General features: G+C 42.9%; 1 pseudogene; it reads left to right on the top strand.

Moving 5' to 3' along the window:
• The first annotated feature begins 2161 nt into the window (after positions 1-2161).
• LOC115162668 (C-1-tetrahydrofolate synthase, cytoplasmic-like) lies at positions 2162-21249 on the top strand (annotated as a pseudogene).

The raw sequence follows: 21249 nt of genomic DNA, 5'->3' as shown, positions 1-21249 counted from the left end.
TGTCAAATGTCACTCATAGTTTTCCTCTTAGTCTCATGTCAAAGTGGATGGGAACAATGTCACAAAGGCTTTTGCAGCTTTAATGGAATATTGTGAAAACATCCTGGGTGAAGCTGCTACTACAGAACAATAATGTTTCATTCTATTGTTAATGTTGGCGTATTTCCAACCTTGATACAGTATTTTTTTAATTGAATGACATTTTTTTAATTGAACCTTTTATTTAACTAGGCAAGTCAGTTAAGTACAAATTGTTATTTACAATGACGGCCAAACCCGGACGACGCTGGGCCAATTGTGTGCCGCCGTATGGGACTCCCAATCACGGGCGGATGTGATACAGCCTGGATTTGAACCAGGGACTGTAGTGACTTCTCTTGCACTGATAGATGCAGTGCCTTAGACCACCGCGTCACTCGGGTGCCAAGTATTATGTAATAGAATGTTCCGTTGATCCATTCCTTTTTCATGTGAGTACTGAACTCCAGTGGATAGATAGATTGGACAACAGTAATATGATCTAGTAATTTGATAGGCTAAATTGCATGTACTCCAAGACTCCCCAACATTTGATTTCAATTGATTTGTCATATCTCAAAAACTATATTAAATTAACTGCAAAGTTTCTCATATTTGCCCTATTTGTTTCCCAGCAGTGTCTCAGCAGTTTTACTTGATAGCCACATGACTGACTGACTGCAGTTGTGTCAATACTATTTTAGGTGACAACCTGGCTTTTGATACATGAAGGAACTTTAATTTAGCAACTCATGCTTCTCACAAGACGTGATTGACCGTGCCCTCCTAACCGTGTTCCTCTTCACTACCCATTAGTCAATCAATTCAGGCCGACTGATCAAAAGCCACATTCTTCACTTACATCCTTTTCTTCAATGAGTTCGGTTGCTGTGTGTGTGTGTGTGTGTGTGTGTGTGTGTGTGTAGGGTCATTGAAGAGGAGTAGCGTTCAGTAAGTAATTAAACTAATATGTTGCAGAGTAGCTGCAAAGGAACTACTACACTGTGGCCTTGATCAGAGTACAACACTGTTGATGTCCTGAGTCCCACAAAGGAATTTTGTCTGTGTTGACCAATGATGGATTAGATAACTCCCCTTCTCTACTGATACAATATAGATTAGAGTTGCCACAATTTTTTTTTTTATGTGCAACATAAATATTAATACATAATCCTTTGAATTGTTATGGTCTAAGAGTGGGGGTTGTTCATTCATCATATCTATTGATTGTTGTTTTTGGTTTAGTCTTCGGTTTTAATCAACTTTGAAACCAACTTAACTCGTCTGAAAACAAATCAATCTGGCCTTTTCTATATTTGTTTTACACTGTTCCTGCCAGTTAAATTACTTGCTAAGACGGTTATTTCACCTTGTTAAAGAGTAGAGTGCTTTGAGTATTTAAACACAGAAAAACACTACAGTTTCTGTGTTACCCTACTCACTGAACTTCCCATCTGTTGTTGACTTTGATCTTTTTTGAATAAGTGTTTGCCCCACGATTTTTTTTCAACATGGTGTCAAGGGTAGGGGTTGTGTGTGCGGGGGGGGGGGATTCTTCTACTTCCCTTGCTGTGCGGGGCGCCGCTGTTAAATGTAATATAGGAAAACAATATAGGAAAAATACTGCTTATCTGACCCTTTTTGCTTAGGTACTACCACTCCATTGAGCCCTGTGCCAATCGGTCCCTGTATCTATGTGGTCTGCCGCCAAGCCAGGATGAGATGCTGACGACCCTAAAATCCATCCCTCCCTCTCTCTCTCTCTCTCTCTCTCTCTCTCTCTCTCTCTCTCTCTCTCTCTCTCTCTCTCTCTCTCTCTCTCTCTCTCAAATAACTGTTTAGTTGATAGAAAAGGGACTAAGATAAGGCAACGTTTCTGAGATGCCCCTCTCTAAGAGGCCTTCATTTGGCTGGGCCGGGGAATTTACATGGACATCACTTAGTGTAACAATCTAATTCCTTAGCAAGACTTTCTCTGTCACATATCATATATTGCTGTCCTCTCCCATGTTAAAATAACCAGCTATTACACCCAAGGTTGCCTGTGGTCTGAGTCTCTTAGCGCTATAAGGGCTCCTTCCTAGCATTGCACTCCAGGGGTGCTCTTTGCCATACTCCTGGAGTTGTCTCACGGCTGGTAATCATGCTGCACCTCACCTCCTCCAAAGATCTGAGGTGTGCTGTGGACAGTTGTAGGATGGAGGTCCATGGCTTCAGTCCCTGTAAGACCATCCAGGTTCTATCCCTGAGTAATGGTCCCCCTGCTTGCTCTCTGTGAGACTGTAGCTTGTCTTGTGTCCACAGTCAGGTGAGGGAGAGGCTGAAGAAGGATGTGGAGCAGATGAAGTCTCAGGACCCTAATTTTCGACCAGGTCCGGTTGTGTTACAGGTAAGTGCAAGAGTTTGATTTTAGGGCTGTAGTTCAAATCTTGATTCTGTCCATGTAGCCTATTTTCCCATGGCCTGTTTCCTTAGATGGTCTATGGGTAGTATTTGTATCATTTGAGTGTACTTGAGATGGTAATGAATTTGTATTGTATGCTAAATGGGATACAGAATAAAGCCTGGGGGTCATATCTTTCCTCAAGCAGATTCAGAACCACTTGCTCAGAGTGGAGAGGAGAATTTATTCCTTTCTTATACTTATATAGTTGAATTATGAAACGTAATGTATATATTAACTGACATTGGTCATTCAATCATTGACTGGTTTTTAAAGCATTATTGGAACACATGAAGACTACATATTTACTCCAATGTGCTCTGTACTTTTCAGGTGGGGGACAGAGATGATTCAAGCCTCTACATCAGCATGAAGCCGAAGGCAGCAGCTGAGGTAAATTACAGTAGAAAGTTTGACGTGATCATTTATGTTTGATACATGTTCCCCGTTGTTCCCTGTTCACTTCATAAACTCTGTTTTTCTTGTGCCTATTGTAGATTGGAATAAATGCCACACACCTAAGGCTCCCGAGGACAGAGGTGAGGAGGGCTCCTGAGGGGGTTGACTTCACAGCTTGCACAGCGTTTCTTCCTAGTGGTCCCCGCAGGCCACTTTCTGTCACTCTCTTTGTCTCAGTCATTCCCTTTCTTTAGATTTCTTTCCCTTCCTCTCTCTTTTCCACACCCAACATCTCTATAGGTTCTGCTCAGCGTTACGGAGGTGAATGGGAACTCTGCTATCCATGTCCTCATCGTTCAGCTGCCTCTAGACTCCATCCACAAAATAGATACTGAGAAGGTGACTAACGCTGTGGCCCCAGAGAAGGATGCGGATGAGTAAGCACTAAGATATTTCAACATGTTTGTGATGTTCTGTGTGACCAGTTTACTGTCAATCAAACTGTGATAAACTCTCAAAAACGGTTTTCATTTTATTTTGTGACACTCTGGCAAATCATGGAGATTTCACATCTACACAAAGAAACCACTTTTCCATTCTCGAAGCGTTCTAGTTGAATTTGTGAAGTATAAGCCATGATTATCTTGTGTTTATTGGACAATTGGCCTAATTTGTGACTTCGTTGTTTAGGAAGCTCCATTCATCCCCCACTCCTCTAAATTACTCTGTTGCAGGGTTCCCCAATTTTTTTAGATATTAAAGAATGTAAAAAAGTCAACAAATCAGCTCCAATTGATTTTAATTTTGGTTATCTGTTCCAAGATATTTCTATGCATACAGTGCATTCGGAAAGTATTCAGACCCCTTGACTTTTCCGCATTTGGTTACGTTACAGCCTTATTCTAGAATGGTTTAAATAGTTTTTTTCCCATCATCAATCTACACACACTACCCCTTAATGACAAATCAAAAACAGGTTTTTAGCAATGTTTGCAAATATATTAAAAAAATAATAAAACTGAAATATCACATTTACATAAGTATTCAGATCCTTTACTCAGTACTTTGTTGAAGCACCTTTGGCAGTAATTACAGCCTCGAGTCTTCTTCGGCATGATGACGCTACAAGCTTGGCACACCTGTATTTGGGGAGTTTCTCCCATTCTTCTCTGTAGATCGTCTCAAGCTCTGTCAGGTTGGATGGGGAGCGTCGCTGCACAGCTATTTTCAGGTCTCTCCAGAGATGTTTGTTCGGGTTCAAGTCCGGGCTCTGGCTGGGCTGCTCAAGGACATTCAGAGACTTGTCCCGAAGCAACTCCTGCGTTGTCTTGGCTGTGTGCTAAGGGTCATTGTGCTGTGGGGTAAAGGTTCACCTTCCAAGTCTGAGAATCTGCTCCAGAGCACTCAGGACTTCATCAAGGTTCTCTCTGTACTTTGCTCCATTCATCTTTCCCTCGATCCTGACTAGTCTCCCAGTCCCTTCCATTGAAAAACATCCCCACAGCAGTATGCTGCCACCACCATGCTTCACTGTAGGGATGGTGCAAGGTTTCCTCCAGATGTGACACTTGGCATTCAGGCCAAAGAGTTCCATCTTGGTTTCATCAGACCAGAGAATCTTGTTTCTCATGTTCTGAGTTCTTTAGGTGCCTTTTGGTAAACAAGCGGGCTGTCCTGTGACTTTTACTGAGGAGTGGCTTCCGCCTGGCCACTCTACCATAAAGGCCTAATTGGTGGAGTGCTGCAGAGATGGTTGTCATTCTGGAAGGTTCTCCCATCTCCACAGAGGAACTCTGGAAATCTGTCAGAGTGACCATCGGGTTCTTTGTCATCTCACTGACCAAGGCCCTTCTCCCCCGATTGCTCAGTTTGGCCTGGCGGCCAGCTCTAGGAAGAGTCTTGGTGGTTCTAAACTTCTTCCGTTTAAGAATGATGGAGGCCATGGTGTTCTTGGAGACCTTCAATGCTGAAGAATATTTTTGGTACCCTTTCCCAGATTTGTGCCCTCGACACAATCCTGTCTCGGAGCTCTATAGACAGTTCCTTCAACCTCATGGCTTGGTTTTTGCTCTGACATGCACTGTCAACTGTGGGACCTTATATAGACAGGTGTGTGCCTTTCCAAATCATGTCGAATCAATTGAATTTACCACAGGTGGACTCCCAAGTTGTAGAAACATCTCAAGGATGATCAATGGAAACAGGATGCACCTGAGCTCAATTTTGAGTCTCATAGCAAAGGGTCTGAATACTTATGTAAGGTATTTCTGTTTTAATAAATTTGCTAAAATTAAAAAAAAAATACGGTTTTTGCTTTGTCATTATGGGGTATTGTGTGTAGATTGAGGAACAAAATTGATTTCATCCATTTCAGAATAAGGCTGTAACGTAATAAAATGTGGAAAAAGTTAAGGGGTTTGAATACTTTCCGAATGCACTGTAAGAGAGAGAGATATTGTATGTGTGACCGTATACAAATGTAAGCAAGGTTTAGTGAAATATTACTAAACCTTGAACATCCGCTCATGAACAAATCAGCCCGTGGCTGAATCTATACTGAACAAAAATATAAACGCAACATGTGTGTTGGTCCCATGTTTCATGAGCTGCAATAAAAAAAACAGAAATGTTCCATACGCATGAAAAGCTTCTCTCAAAGTTTGTGCACAACTTTGTTTACATCTCTGTAAGTGAGCATTTCTCTTTTGCCAAGAAAGTCCATCCACCCGACAGATGTGGCATGATTAAACAGCATGATAATTACACAGGTGCATCTTGTGCTGGGGACAATAAGACCACTCTAAAATGTCCGGTTTTGTCACACAACACAATGCCACAGATGACTCAAGTTTTGAGGGAGCATGCAATTGTCATGCTGACTGCAGGAATGTCACCAGAACTGAATTGAATGTTCATTTCTCTACCATAAGCCGCCTCGTGTTTTAGAGAATTTGGCAGTACGTCCAACCGGCCTCACAACCGCAGACCACATGTAACCACACCAACCCAGGACCTCCACATCCAGGTTCTTTATCTGCGGGATTGTCTGAGACGAGGCACCCAGACAGCTGATGAAACAGAGATGTATTTCTGTCTGTAATAAAGCCCTTTTGTGGGGAAAAACCCCTGCCCAGTCATGTGAAATAAATAGATTAGGACCTAATGAATTTATTGAAATTAACTGATTTCCTTATATGAACTGTAACTCAGTAAAATTGTTGGAGTTATGTTTATTTGTGTTCCGTGTAGGTGATGATCCCTGCTCTATTGATTCTGATTGTCCTCTAGGCTTACTGAGAGACCAGTAAAATAGCTTCTGCACTGCACTTAGCTGGGCCTGTTTAAAAAGATAAGACCTGAATTACGAGAGTACCAATGATGAGGACATTGATTTATGTCATCAGCTCAAAATAGTAATGATTTTCTCTGAGGGTTCTAATCATGCATAGCTTGTGCTGGGGAGATGATGGAATGGGGAACTGAAAGAAGGCATAGGAAATACAATATATCGTCGAGAGGCTATATGAGTATGTACAGTGTGGTCTGAAATTGACACCCTTTATAAATATGAGCATTAATGACTGTATAAAATAAATGATTAAAATACTGTATGCTCCAAAAAATGGGGGAATTATATCATTTTATACTAATACAATTGCTCAGAGATTTTGTTTAACGTGAATAATGATGAGTATTCGTGAATAATGATGAGTATTCGTGAATAATGATGAGTGAAAAGTTACGGAGGGCCAAAGATCATACCCCCAAGATATGCTAACCTCTCACCATTACCAAAAACGGGAGGTTAGCATGTCTCGGGGGTATGATCTTTGACCTCTGTAACTTTCTCACTCATCATTATTCACGACTCATTCAGGATTATCCATGATCATGGTAGGATCCACATTAATATAGTAGTGTTTAGAAATATATTATATTCTTATTTAGAATAAAAATGACTCCAAAATGAACTGCAAATGCATCCAACAAGTTTGTAGCGTCAGAAGCATGCTGTGAATATGGGACCAAATACTACATTTTTGACTTTTGATTTCTAAGAATCTTTAAGGGTGTCAATAATTTCGACCCCCTACCTTTTTTGGGGGAAAAAATAGGACTTATTGAACAAAAGCTCTCTCTCTGAGCAATTGTATTAGTATAAAATTATATAATTTCAAGAATGTTTTTGAGCATATAATATAGCTTAGTATTTGAATAAACCATTTTTTTAAATCATTATTGCTCATCTTTATCAAGGGTGTCAATAATTTCAGACCCCACTGTATGTGTAAGTATGACTAACTCTTAGTGGTTAGAATTGTTGATCAGAAACCGGATGCTGATAATGAGTGTACTGTTTGTGTGTTCCCAGTCTGACCAGTATATATGCAGGGAAACTGTCCCGTGGGGACCTGGGTTACTGTTTCATCCCCTGTACTCCTAACGGCTGCATGGAGCTCATCAGACAGACTGGTGGGTACAGTGGAGAAAATATGACTAAATGCCAGTTAGCTGAATCACTTACATTTACATTTTAGTCATTTAGCAGACGCTCTTATCCAGAGCAACTTACAGTAGTGAATACATACATTTTATACATTTTTTCCGCGTACACTTGACTTGAATGTTAATGGAAAATGTAGATTTGTAGATAAATAGACATAGCCAAAAGTTATAATTTTTCATGATGCCCATAAACAAAAACGAGTAATGCTGCCTAGTTCTAGAAAGTACGGGAACTCACCTTTATGGTAGAAATAGTTATAACTTGCTGAGGTGAACTCGCTTTTGAGGACAAGCTCAAGTACATCTTACAAATATTATGAAAATATAACAAAAATCTTCAACAAAAGTGTGGGAATAGGACTTGAAATGACTGAAAAGCTTTTCAAATATAGTAACAATCAAATTATGAAGTACTTATTATAAGATTTCCCTTTTTTTATAACTGGAAAATAAATATGATCATTTTTAGTTAGTGTACAAATGTGGCCCCATTTCATATAACTGATGACAGAGCATTTTCTGTAAAGTCTCCTCTGAGTGATGCAGAGACACCATTCAAATTGCTGCAGACTTATTAGAACTTCAGCTTTATGCACAAAGTGACCAACAAAGTGGTTGTAATGAGATGAAACCACAACTGCTGGAATCGCTAGACTGTCTTGTCCACTTTCATATGCCGTCTCCGAGGTTGGGCTCCGTCATTTAGAGAGAGAGCAAATCTATTATTTGTGTGGATAGGCCAGAAAATGTGACACGTCATTCCCTATGCAAATGTGGAGTGTGAAACCTGACACTTCAAGTCTGCTCCGCTGACAGAGTGGTAGTGGAGAGAGGACAGCTGGGGCTTTCTGGTACTGGACCCTACCACGTTCAGATCGCTTTGTACACCAAAATGTCAGTCAGAACCAGTCCAGAACCGCTCAAAGTCCCCCATTATAAGAGGTATGTAAAAGTGCTCAATTTAATGATTGTGTGCAGTTGGCCGGGAAGAAAGCTATGGTGATTGGCCGCAGTAAGATTGTGGGTGCGCCCATGCATGACCTGCTGCTGTGGAACCACGCTACCGTGACAACCTGCCATTCAAAAACTGCTGACCTCGCTTGCTGAGGTAAACCCAAGCCCAGAACATGTCACACGCTCACTCAGAACATGAACACACTCACAACCATAACCTGTCATATACAGGCCATTACTGCAGCCAACTCATCATGATCATGTATACAGGTAGTAACATGTCACATACAGATCCCATATACAGCAGCACTAATGTACATTAGATTGACAGACTCATTCCACGAAAGACACTAATATAGTATTTTGAGGAGATCCATCCAATCCCCTCTCTTTGCAGGTGGGCAGAGCTGACATCTTGGTGGTTGGGATCGGGAAAGCAGAGATGAAGGGAGATTGGGTAAAGAAAGGAGCGGTGGTCATCGACTGTGGCATTAGGCTCTGTACTTGGTCCTCTCTTATTCACTATTTATATAAATAATTTAGACAAAAATGTCCAAAATGCACAACTTCATTTTTATGCTGATGATACTGTTATTTACTGTTGTGCTTCATCTCTTACAAAAGCTTTGGAGAACTTGCAAACTGCTTTTAATACTGTTCAACATACCTTGTCTCAATTGAAGCTTATCCTCAATACTGACAAAACAAAACTACTGGTGTTTTCTAAAGCAAGAAATAGACCTCTGAACCTTTCACCTATTACTACCTGTCAGGGCAAGGAGATTGAAGTTGTAACCTCATATAAATATCTTGGAATTTTGATTGATGATGGCCTCTCTTTTAAAATGCATATTCAACAACTTACAAAAAAATTGAAGCTGAAATTAGGATTTTATTTTAGGAATAAGGCTTGTTTTTCTTTTGAAGCCAGAAGGAGGCTAGTATCAGCTACATTTATGCCTTTACTAGACTATGGGGATATTTTATATATGAATGCTTCCGCTCAGTGTTTGAGATCAATTGACACCCTTTACCATGGCACTTTGAGATTTATTTTAAACTGCAAAACCCTTACGCACCACTGCACTTTGTATACCAGGGTTGGCTGGCCTTCTCTAGTCACTCGTAGGCTCAGTCACTGGTATACTTTTATTTACAAAGCCATTTTGGGTTTACTACCTTTTTATTTGGGCATTTTTATTGTTCAGAAATGTGGTGGGTACTCTCTTCGTTCGCGGGACTTTATCCTGCTAACTGTTCCAAACCGAACTGAATTTGGTAAAAGGGCTTTTATGTACTCTGCGCCATCGTCTTGGAACGCCTTACAAAATACTTTTAAACTGGATGAACTTGTCCCGATTGGTATTTTTAAATCACGGATGAATGATCTGGAGACTGATTCCCTGACCTGTCAATGTTTTTAATTTGCTGTTTTTGATTTTGTTATATTCTTTGTGAATTCTATGGTTTTTACTAGATTACTTGTAGTTTTTCATGTTTGTCTGTAATTTTTGTAATGACTTGGCGCTGCCTATCTTGGACAGGACGCTCTTGAAAAAGAGATTTTAAATCTCAATGAGCCCTTCCTGGTTAAATAAAGGTTAAATAAATAAATAAAAATTAATCACATCCTAGGTTAGTATGGTCCCCTCCATTGGTTTCCCTTTTGACAAGTATTCTTTCTTTTTAGAACAAGTATGTGAGCTAACCATTAGTGTGTCATCAGTTCTCCATGGAGCTGGCACTTTTCTTTATGGGTAAAGTTTAGGGGCACTTATGTTTGTTTTGACTGCATGGTACCTCTCTGTCCTCCTAAGATGGGACAAGGCCCAGAGTGGGAAGCGTGTGGTGAGGGATGTGCACTACTCCTCTGCTAAGGAGCAGGCTGGCTTCGTCACTGTAGTACGAGGAGGAATGGGGCCCATGACTGTGGCCATGCTCATGCAGGTAGGTGGGACCAACCGGGTATTGAACACGGATTGTCTGTATTCCTCAATAATACGTTAGCCCACCAAGCTAAAGCCTTGGAACACAAGTCCTCAGATCTCAGCCAAGGTTACTCATGACGTGAGTGTAGCTTACTGATCCACCTCTGCTACGAAGGCAGTGTCATCCCTACTAGTAATTACACAAAACACTTGACCTCCAAAATTCATCCTGTGAGAATTCACATTTCATGGGAAAAGTTGGTGGTCATTTTGTTTGATGGAGCAACTCCCTGCCCTGTGGCCTTATCAATGTTATTCACCTGTTTCCGCAGCATGACATTATGGAAAAAACAGACTAGGTTAAAATGAATGTGGAGCATTTTGTAGTAGATAAGGTGTTCCTTCAGAAGCTCATTTCCCTCTTTCTGGTAATCCTCTGAGCTGAGGTAATTGCATTCTAACGACATGAATGAATAGAAAGCAATTTTTCGTTTTATTCACTTTTATGTCACTGTGCAATCCACGGTTGCTCAGAGCACATTCCCTTAGAATTAATAGCTTTTGTCCATAAGGCAGAACCATAGCAAATTTCCTTTGGGTTATGTACAAATTCCAAGCTGAATGTGTAGTCAGAGCTTTTTATTGGCTGTGTGGTTTGCGACTTTTCTTCATCTCCAGAACACAGTGCCAAGCGCTTCCTGGAGTCTCACCAGCCAGGCAAGTGGAGCATCACCTACATCAAGCTCAACCTGCAGAAGCCTGTGCCAAGGTTGGTCCCCTCATCCTCTGCCTACCTTCTCTGATGTGGAATCACTCTATTTCGTAGTCGCTTAGTCATACTTTTAATACTCCTCCATACTGTTGCTGAATAATTCAACCACCCAATAACTGAGGAGGCTCTAGTCTTGAGTCTCTACCTGCATGGTGGAAAGCCCTAAACTTGGTCCTCAGAGACTTGCGGAACATTTTCTGTCTGCTGTTACTGCTGACTAAATGAGTGTGATCCGACTGTGGCCCTTTAGTGACATCGTGATCTGACGTTCCTGCGTACTCAAGCCCATCGACCAGATGGCCAGGGAGGTGGGGCTGCTGTTGGAAGAGGTGGAGCTCTATGGGAAGACCAAGGCCAAGGTGCAGCTGGACATCCTCAAACGCCTGCGGGCGCAGCCTGATGGGACATACGTGGTGGTCGCTGGGTACACTCTGTCTGTCTCGCTAGTTATTTTGTACTGGGTACAATAACCTTTTGTTCTTGACTTGAATCTGTTATTTTTCTATCATGTTGTAGGTGTAACATGTACAAATGTGCTCCTTTTCACTACAGTGGCCTGATACAGAACTCTTGATTTATCAAGATTGATGATCTGCTATGCTCTCTGAAACCTTTCACACCAGTGTTAATGTTGTCTGTATCTCTAGAATCACCCCCACCCCGCTTGGGGAGGGGAAAAGCACCACCACCATAGGACTGGTCCAGGCTCTGGGGGCTCACATGAAGCTCAACGTCTTCGTCTGTGTCCGCCAGCCCTCCCAAGGCCCCACCTTCGGGATCAAAGGTGAGCACTGGCTGCTGCTGCTGTTTGCTGACTGGTTGGATCTTTTGTGTGAAGGTGTTATCAATGCTAAATCACTGGAATGTTCTATCTACAGGAGGTGCTGCTGGAGGTGGATATTCCCAAGTTATTCCCATGGAGGAGGTACTTCACTGATTGATCTCCCTTCTATTCCAGACATTAATCATTTAGGAAGGCTGTTTCTGCATAAAGCTCTGACCATATAGCTTAATTCTGATTCCAGTTCAACCTCCACCTCACTGGCGATATCCACGCCATCACAGCTGCCAACAACCTAGTGGCGGCAGCCAGACGCCCACGTGTTCCACGAAGCCACCCAAATAGACAAGGTGAACTCTCTCTCTGTTGACCTCTGTTGTTGAGGAAGATTGCACTGCACAAAGTGATATTTCATGTTTGATGAATGTGTGTGTCAGTCCATTTCTTATCTTTCTCACTCATTACCTCTCCCACAGGCTTTATATAACCGTCTGGTCGCCCTTAGTGGAGGTCAGTGGATGTTCTCCCCCATCCAGATAAACAGACTGAAGGTAAAAACATCAGAACAAAAAACTGATCCATGGATGACAATTGGATAATGCCGTTATCATCTTGGCTGTGCTAGTGAGAGAATTTCTCTGCAAGTGTCTGTGTATGACTCCTATAGAGAGTGTGCATTGAGAAGACTGACCCCACCACTCTCACTGAGGAGATCAACCGCTTCGCCTGCCTGGACATGGACCCAGACTCTCTTACCTGGCACAGAGGTACTGGAGATGCACTGTGTCTGGTCTGAGGGGAGACACAAGCAGCTGTTATTGTGTATACTGCATACTATCAAAAATCATGAGAAATAGTAGAATGTTTTATGGGTCTTTGCGTCATTTTCAGTGTTGGACACCAATGATCGTTTCCTGAGGAAGATCACCGTTGGCCAATCACCGACTGAGAAGGGACACACTAGGGAGGTGTTTTTTTTACCATTAGTTAGTCACCTAATACTGACATGTTGACTCCTGTTCTGCCCCCCCCCCCCCCCCAGGCCCAGTTCAGCATCTCGGTGGCCAGTGAGATCATGGCCGTGCTGGCTCTCACCAGCAGCCTGGAGGACATGCGCCTGGCCAAGGTGGTGGCCGCAGCGGGCAGCCCATCACCACAGAGGACCTGGTCAGTGGCCCTAGTCTTTTTCTTCCGCTGTCAACCAACACATAGGCTGTCAACACATTCTTGTGCTCTGTTTTTGACAACATTTTACTGTGGCTGTGCAATGATCAGTGGTTGGATTGAGGTTTGTGATGAGTGCTTGTTGATTCTGGGCTTGAAAGATTCTTCCTAATCTTTCACTCCGTACAGGGTGTGAGTGGAGCCCTGACTGTACTGATGAGGGATGCCATCAAGCCCAACCTGATGCAGACTTTGGAGGTGGGTGGGGGCCTCAGGGCTTCAGAGCCAGAGGGGATGAACTGTACTGGCCCGGCGACTGGAGGAGAGGGAAGCAAAGCAGCGTGGGAAAATGGGTTTTAGATTCTTTAATTGGTTAGGGTAGTGTGGATGTGAGGCTTCCTACATTCTCCTGGAGCAGTGATAACGCAGTCTGGAATAGACAGAAGGCATCTGCTTGTGGCTGTTTTTAGTTTAGTTACTAATCCCCTATATCTCTTTGAGAAGTACAGAGGCAGGATTTGGTCTAATCAACAGATATTTCAAAGCCTAGAACTTGCTTAGCTAAACTTATGTTGACTGCAGATAAGTGATTCTGAGTCGGTATGGTTTTTGATGTGGTACACTGACTGCTGTGAGTCTGAGTGGTGACATTGCCACAGGCTGTGTGTGTTCTGCTGCTGTGTGACTGAGGCGTTTCGTCAACATCGCCTATGGCAACTCCTCCATCTTGGCTGATAAGATAGCCCTGAAGCTGGTCGGCCAGGAGGGCTTTGTGGGTGAGTGGAGCTAAAACACACAGCCTCTACCTTGGCAAGAAACAAAACTATGAACTAGTCCTGCAATGTGAGTGTTGGTTGTCTCTCTCATGGATTCGGCACTGACGTCTGAGCCCTGAAGATTTTTTAAAAATTGTTTTTATTTTACCTTTATTTAACTAGGCAAGTCAGTTCAATGACTTGCCTTGTTCAGGGGCAGAACCACAGATTTTTGTCAGCTTGGGGATTCGATCTTGCAACCTTTTGGTTACTAGTCAAACACTCTAACCATTAGGCTACCTGCCGCCCCACGCACGGAGATGCACGGAGGCGGGCCAATGGTGAGTGACTGCACAGTTTACCGGGGGTCTCTGAATATCTTTCTATCTCTGTCCTAATGGTGGTGCCAACGGGCAGCTTTCAGAAAGACTGCTTCAGAAAAAACTGTCAAAGGACAGGTTTTTACCCTGAAAGGAAAAAGAGTGGTTGCTCACTGCAGTGAATTATAATCATCAGATCAGCCTGGAGAATGTTCACACGTTATTGTCACATATCTTTCCGTATGGAATGTTCTATCCCGCGTCAATGAATGCAGGTGCACTGCTGAGAATGTAATTACATTTCCTGCTGTTTGGCGGTCACACAGGAAGACCTCATTCATATTCACTCTGCTGCTGCTTTAGCTCTACCCCCAAAAACACTACTAAGTTTCATGTCATTGGGTAGGGATTGATCCCATAATTGCTTATGCTAGTTTGGTGGCTGTTTGACTGTACTTCTCCCTTGTTGCAGGGTACTGCTGGAATGCCCCCGCCCAAAGAATATGTGGAAGAGGTAAGACACTACTCCGCCCCTCACCCACTGTCTAACTTCAGCCCCTCCCCCTTCACACCCCATCACATCAATGAAAGGGCATCCATCCTAAATGTGTCACTTCCCCTTTATGGAAATGTTTTGTTAATGGCATATTGCCCATCCTCTGCACTAAGTCTTGGTTGTAAGACTCAATCATTCATTAGAAGGCATCAAAGGCATTTTGCTCTGTGTCTTGTGACCTGGTTTAATTCTCATCTGATGCTATAAGTCGATCTGAATTACCCAGGCCCATCCATTATGGAGTGTAATTAGGTCCAGTTCACAAGCTCCCTTCATTTACATGGACCAGTGCCTACTGCTTACATGTGATCATTGATGCGAGTAGAAAATGGCTGCACTTAACTTGCTCTTCAAGGTCACTGGGGTGTCTCTACAAAGGCAGAGTATACACAATATGTTATGTAATGGCTATATATCAACAAAACCCATTGTGTGTTCTTGCGTAGAACCTTGAGCTTCTAGGGAAGGGCTGCAGTAACATAATTAAACAGGTGGAAAATGCCACACACTTTGGAGTGCCAGTGGTGGTGGCCGCCAACGCTTTCAAGTAAGTCCTAGTCATGGTGAGCATCTGAAACTATTTTACCGCTATTGTCAAATCAAATCAAATTTATTTATATAGCCCTTCGTACATCAGCTGAAATCTCAAAGTGCTGTACAGAAACCCAGCCTAAAACCCCAAACAGCAAGCAATGCATGTGAAAGAAGCACGGTGGCTAGGAAAAACTCCCTAGGAAAAACTCCCTAGAAAGGCCAAAAACCTAGGAAGAAACCTAGAGAGGAACCAGGCTATGAGGGGTGACCAGTCTTCTTCTGGCTGTGCCGGGTGGATATTATAACAGAACATGGTCAAGATGTTCATAAATGACCAGCATGGTCAAATAATAATAATCATAGTAGTTGTCGAGGGTGCAACAAGCACGTCCGGTGAACAGGTCAGGGTTCCATAGCCGCAGGCAGAACAGTTGAAACTGGAGCAACAGCATGGCCAGGTGGACTGGGGACAGCAAGGAGTCATCATGCCAGGTAGTCCTGAGGCATGGTCCTAGGGCTCAGGTCCTCCGAGAGAAAGAGAGAAAGAGAGAATTAGAGAGAGCATATTTAAATTCACACAGGACACCGGATAAGACAAGAGAAATACTCCAGATGTAACAGACTGACCCTAGCCCCCCGACACATAAACTACTGCAGCATAACTACTGGAGGCTGAGACAGGAGGGATCAGAAGACACTGTGGCCCCATCCGATGATACCCCCGGACAGGGACAAACAGGCAGGATATAACCCCACCCACTTTGCCAAAGCACAGCCCCCACACCACTAGAGGGATGTCTACAACCACCAACTTACCGTCCTAAGACAAGGCCGAGTATAGCCCACAAAGATCTCCGCCATGGCACAACCCAAGGGGGGGCCGCCAACCCAGACAGGAAGACCACGTCAGTGACTCAACCCACTCAAGTGACTCACCCCTCCCATGGACGGCATGGAAGAACACCAGTAAGCCAGTGACTCAGCCCCTGTAATAGGGTTAGAGGCAGAGAATCCCAGTGGAAAGAGGGGAACCGGCCAGGCAGAGACAGCAAGGGCGGTTCGTTGCTCCAGCCTTTCCGTTCACCTTCACACTCCTGGGCCAGACTATACTTAATCATAGGACCTACTGAAGAGATAAGTCTTCAGTAAAGACTTAAAGGTTGAGACTGAGTCTGCGTCTCTCACATGGGTAGGCAGACCATTCCATAAAAATGGAGCTCTATAGGAGAAAGCCCTACCTCCAGCAGTTTGCTTAGAAATTCTAGGGACAATTAGGAGGCCTGCGTCTGGTGACCGTAGCGTAGGTGTAGGTATGTACGGCAGGACCAAATCGGAAAGATAGGTAGGAGCAAGCCCATGTAATGCTTTGTAGGTTAGCAGTAAAACCTTGAAATCAGCCCTTGCCTTAACAGGAAGCCAGTGTAGGGAGGCTAGCACTGGAGTAATATGATCCAATTTTGATCTGATCTGTGAATTTTGATCTGTGTCTTAAGTGCTTTGACCTCAGACCTTTGTGACCCTGACTGCAGGACAGACACTGAATCAAAGCTGGACCTGATCTGTAGCCTGGCCAAGGCAGCGGGAGCCTTTGATGCGGTGCGCTGCTCTCAATGGGCTGAAGGGGGGTGCTGGTGCTGTGGCCCTGGGACAGGCTGTGCAGAGGGCTTCTGGGACCCCCAGCGACTTCAAGTTTCTCTGTGATGTAGAGGTAAAGCGAGCGTTGGACCTTACTGAAAGACCTTGGTTTTCACTTTATGACATAGGTGCATTGATTTCATCCTGCTCAGGTCATAAAGGTTTTTCTCATCTTGACTGTTCACTGGCTGGACTTCCATTCATACCATCTCACTATCAGTCTTGTGTCATGTCCGTAGATTAAATCACTGGTTCACTTCTTATGCTCCGATGACTGTTTTAATCACAGAGTATCCATACATCAACCCCATGTCACTCCATCAGTCAATGTGCGACTGACAGGTGAGGAGAGATGTGCCTGTGACCCCTGAGTCGAGGCTAGTCGAAATGTGAAATGGCTCTATTCTCCACTACAGTGGATCTGTCAGAGACAGGAGCAGGACTGCTGCTGTACGCCCCTCTGGTGATTGGTGACTGCCCATGCGACTGACTGAGAGCACCAGGGGAATCACAGAGGAGAGGAGCAGTGGAATATTGGTTGATTCCTGATATAGGCTATGCAATGGCTTCCCACTGGGCACAAATTGGTTGAATCAACGTTATTTCCACATAGATTCCACTTCACGATACATTGACAAATTATGTGGAAAATACATTGAATTTGAAAAAAGTAATCAACGTTGACTGTTGAGGGTGAAATTTCAACCACAGGATTGTCATGGTAACCAAATTTCAACATAGGAAAAACCTTGTATAAAACAACGTCAGATCTTCAACGTTATATCCACTATCAGAAAAAAAAGTTATAGGCTGGGCAGCATCTCCTACAGGAGAATTGATCTATCTATAGCTATCCCTTTGGTCTCCTATCCAGGGTTTTAACCAAGCCCAGCTATGATATTTGTCACTGACTTTTACCAATGTACTATCGTGAGAATGATTGTTTAGAGATCTCCACTTTAAAAACCAAATTGATAAACTGCTATCGAAAACATTCAAAAGGGAAGGATTAACAGAGCAAATTAAATATGACCATACTTTGTCACTCATATCATCAATTATGCTATTTAGGCCTATATAGCATTTGCAAAGTCATCAACAGCTATTTTTGTAATTCAATCCAGAATTCAACAAAAAAATTGAGAATATGATAGGCCTAGAGTTTCAAGCTCCGGTTGATTTTCAAATGTAATGATGTTTATTGATATTGAATTGTGATTGGTTGTCAACACAACCAAATATCAACATTTGAAGGAGATGCTTGGATAGTTCTATCTGTGCCACTGACTTAGTCTGGCTTTAATTCCAGTTTGTTTACAAATGAATAATTGATATGTTGGATTCACGCCTCCATCTCAAACAAAAATCTAAGTTAAACAATAGGACTACATCAAATCAAACTTTAAATGCACTTTAAATAAAGTTTTATTTGATTTAGTCCTATTCTTTAACTTAGATTTTTGGTTGAGATGGAGATGTGAATCCAACATATCAATTATTACTTTGTAGACAAACTGAAGACTAGTCAGTGGCACAGATGGAATTAGCCAAGCACAATATAAATCTCCTTCAAATGTTGATATTTAGTTGCATTGACAACCAAACACAATTCAATATCACTTTTGAAATACACTATATATACAAAAGTATGTGGACACCCCTTCAAATTACAGGAGTTGGCTATTTCAGCCATACCCAATGCTGACAGGTGTATCAAATTGAGCACACAGCCACGCAACCTCCATAGACAAACATTGGCAGTAGAATGGCCCGTACTGAAGAGCTCAGTGACTTTTAACTTGGCACCGTCTTAGGATGCTATCTTTCCAACAAGTCAGTTTGTAAAATGTCTGCCCTGCTAGAGCTGACCTGGTCAATTGCTGTTATTGTGAAGTGGAAACATCTAGGAGCAACAACGGCTCAGCCGCAAAGTGGTGAGCCACACAAACTCACAGAACGGGACCGCCGAGAGCTGAGGCGCGTAACATGTAAAAGTCCCCGGTTGCAACACTCAATCCCGAGTTCCAAACTGCCTCTGGAAGCAATGTCAGCACAAGAACTGTTCGTTGGGAGCTTCATGAAATGGGTTTCCATGGCCGAGCAGCCGCACACAAGCCTAAGATCACCATGCGCAATGCCAAGCGTCGGCTGGAGTGGTGTAAAGCTTGCCGCCATTGGACTCTGGAGCAGTAGAAATGCCGTCTCTGGAGTGATGAATCCCGCTTGACCATCTGGCAGTCCGATGGACAAATCTGGGTTTGGCGGATGCCAGGAAAACGCTACCTGCCCGAATGCATAGTGTCAACTGTAAAGTTTGGTGGAGGAGGAATAATGGTCTGGTGTTGTTTTTCATGGTTCGGGCTAGGCCCCTTAGTTCCAGTGAAGGGAAATCTTAACGCTCCAGTATACAATTACATTCTACACGATTTTGTGCTTCCAACGTTGTGGCAACAGTTTGGGGAAGGCCCTTTCCTGTTTCAGCATGACAATGCCCCCGTGCACAAAGCGAGGTCCATACAGAAATGTTTTTTCGAGATCGGTGTGGAAGAACTTGACTGCCCTGCACAGAGCCCTGACCTCAACCCCATCGACCACTTTTGGGATGAATTGGAACGCCGACTGTGAGCCAGGCCTAGTCACCCAACATCAATGCCCGACCTCACTAATGCTCTTGTGGCTGAATGGAAGCAAGTCCCCACAGCAATGTTCCAACATCTAGTGGAAAGCCTTCCCAGAAGAGTAGAGACTTATTGTAGCAAAGGGGGGACCAACTCCATATTAATGCCCATGATTTTGGAATGAGATATTCGACGAGCAGGTGTCCACATACACCTGCTTGTGTAGTGTAAAATATATAGCCTATTAACTTGTTAACAAATGATATGCTGGATTCACGGCTCCAACTCAACCAAAACTAAAAGTTCAAGAATGGGATTAAGCCAGTGGTTCAGATGGAACTATACAAGCAGTAGATGCATATCCTTTAAATGTTGATATTTGGTTGTGTTGCCAACCAAACACGAGTCAATATGACTTTTACATTAAATACAGTAAATAGCCTAATGTTAAGGCTATCTTACAAAGTAATGTAACATTCAACCTTAAAATGAGTAACACATCCATGGCCACATTGAGGTTAATGTGACTATACATTTGTTCTTATGTAATCATATTAAGCGTGCATGTTCAAGATGTCATGCATGGGTCGTCGCAGGTCTGTGGAGATCTTCACAGTTGCTGTTGTACTCTGTGCAGAATCTGGAACGGCATTTGTGTGACGACTAAACCAAAAATCGGACTTTGTTTTTCGATTGGAATTTGGTTGAGCTTTTATATGGTTGAAAGCATAGTGATAACACATTGGAAATTCAAGTTACTTTTGGCTGTCTTTTTGAGTGGGTTGTAATCTCTCACCAAATATTACCCAATTGTCCACGTTAAAATGACGTGGTGTGCCCAGTGGGTTGGTACTGTTGCAAATGCACTAAATTGAAACATGTTGATGAATCCGTGTAGATGACCTGAACCAGTTTTATGGTACTCATATGTCATGCATATGTCTATTTTTGTCTGCCTGAATCACTTTTAGCTGCCCATTGTGGATAAGATCCGGATCATTGCTCAGAAGATCTACGGGGTTGATGACATAGAGCTGCTGCCAGATGCCCAGATTCTGGATATTCTCTCTTTCGATCTCTCCCCGGTCTGTTGTCTGCAGCACCCACAACGAGCCCTGATGAAATGTGGTGGAGCAGTAATTGGAAGTGCTTCCCTCCCCTGTCAATAATGTCCTTTATTTTTCACACAGTCGCTGACGCCTGTCAATAATTCAATTGCTCTGCCTGTGGCCACTGAAGGGTAAATTTAAAGAAACTCAAACTGTTTGTCCCCCGAGACTAACTCTGCATTAGTATTCTAGCAGGGAGAAATGACCTACTTAATATTCCTTCAATAATCACCTCTGAAAATAAACAAACCTTCCCAGAAGCTACTGTATCTTATCCCTCCAGAAGTACAGTGTTGTCTGATAATACTGTGCATGGCAAGGAGACCCTAGGGAGAGGGAGGTCTCAGATCATGAATCAGGTGGTTATTTGTGTGTAAATCAGACTCTGTCTACTGCCATGGACTGGTAAAGATTCAAAACAGTGTTGAAAATTAAGCAGAACAAATTCTGACATTGCTGCATTATAAAAACTTCTGACATTGACCATCCTTGTTGTTTAAAAATGTGTCCTAATTGTGCCTCTCTTAAAATGTTTCCTTTATTTCTATTTTATATTGTAATATAGAATGACCAATGTCAAATACTGTTAAAGTACTGTACACTAATTGATTCTGTGAAATTTGAGCATGTTGCTTAAAATCAATATGTCAATATGTCTGTGTCTGGTGGGAAGAAGACTGAAGAAGATGCTGCTCCAGGTTTTCGTCTAGAATTTTGCCTGTGCTTCGCTCCATTACATTTATTTTTTATCCTGATA

Source organism: Salmo trutta, chromosome 25, assembly GCF_901001165.1.
Source record: "Salmo trutta chromosome 25, fSalTru1.1, whole genome shotgun sequence".
NCBI classification, from domain to species: domain Eukaryota; kingdom Metazoa; phylum Chordata; class Actinopteri; order Salmoniformes; family Salmonidae; genus Salmo; species Salmo trutta.
The sequence above is the reverse complement of the archived record's forward strand: the minus strand, read 5'-3'. Positions and strand labels throughout refer to the sequence as shown.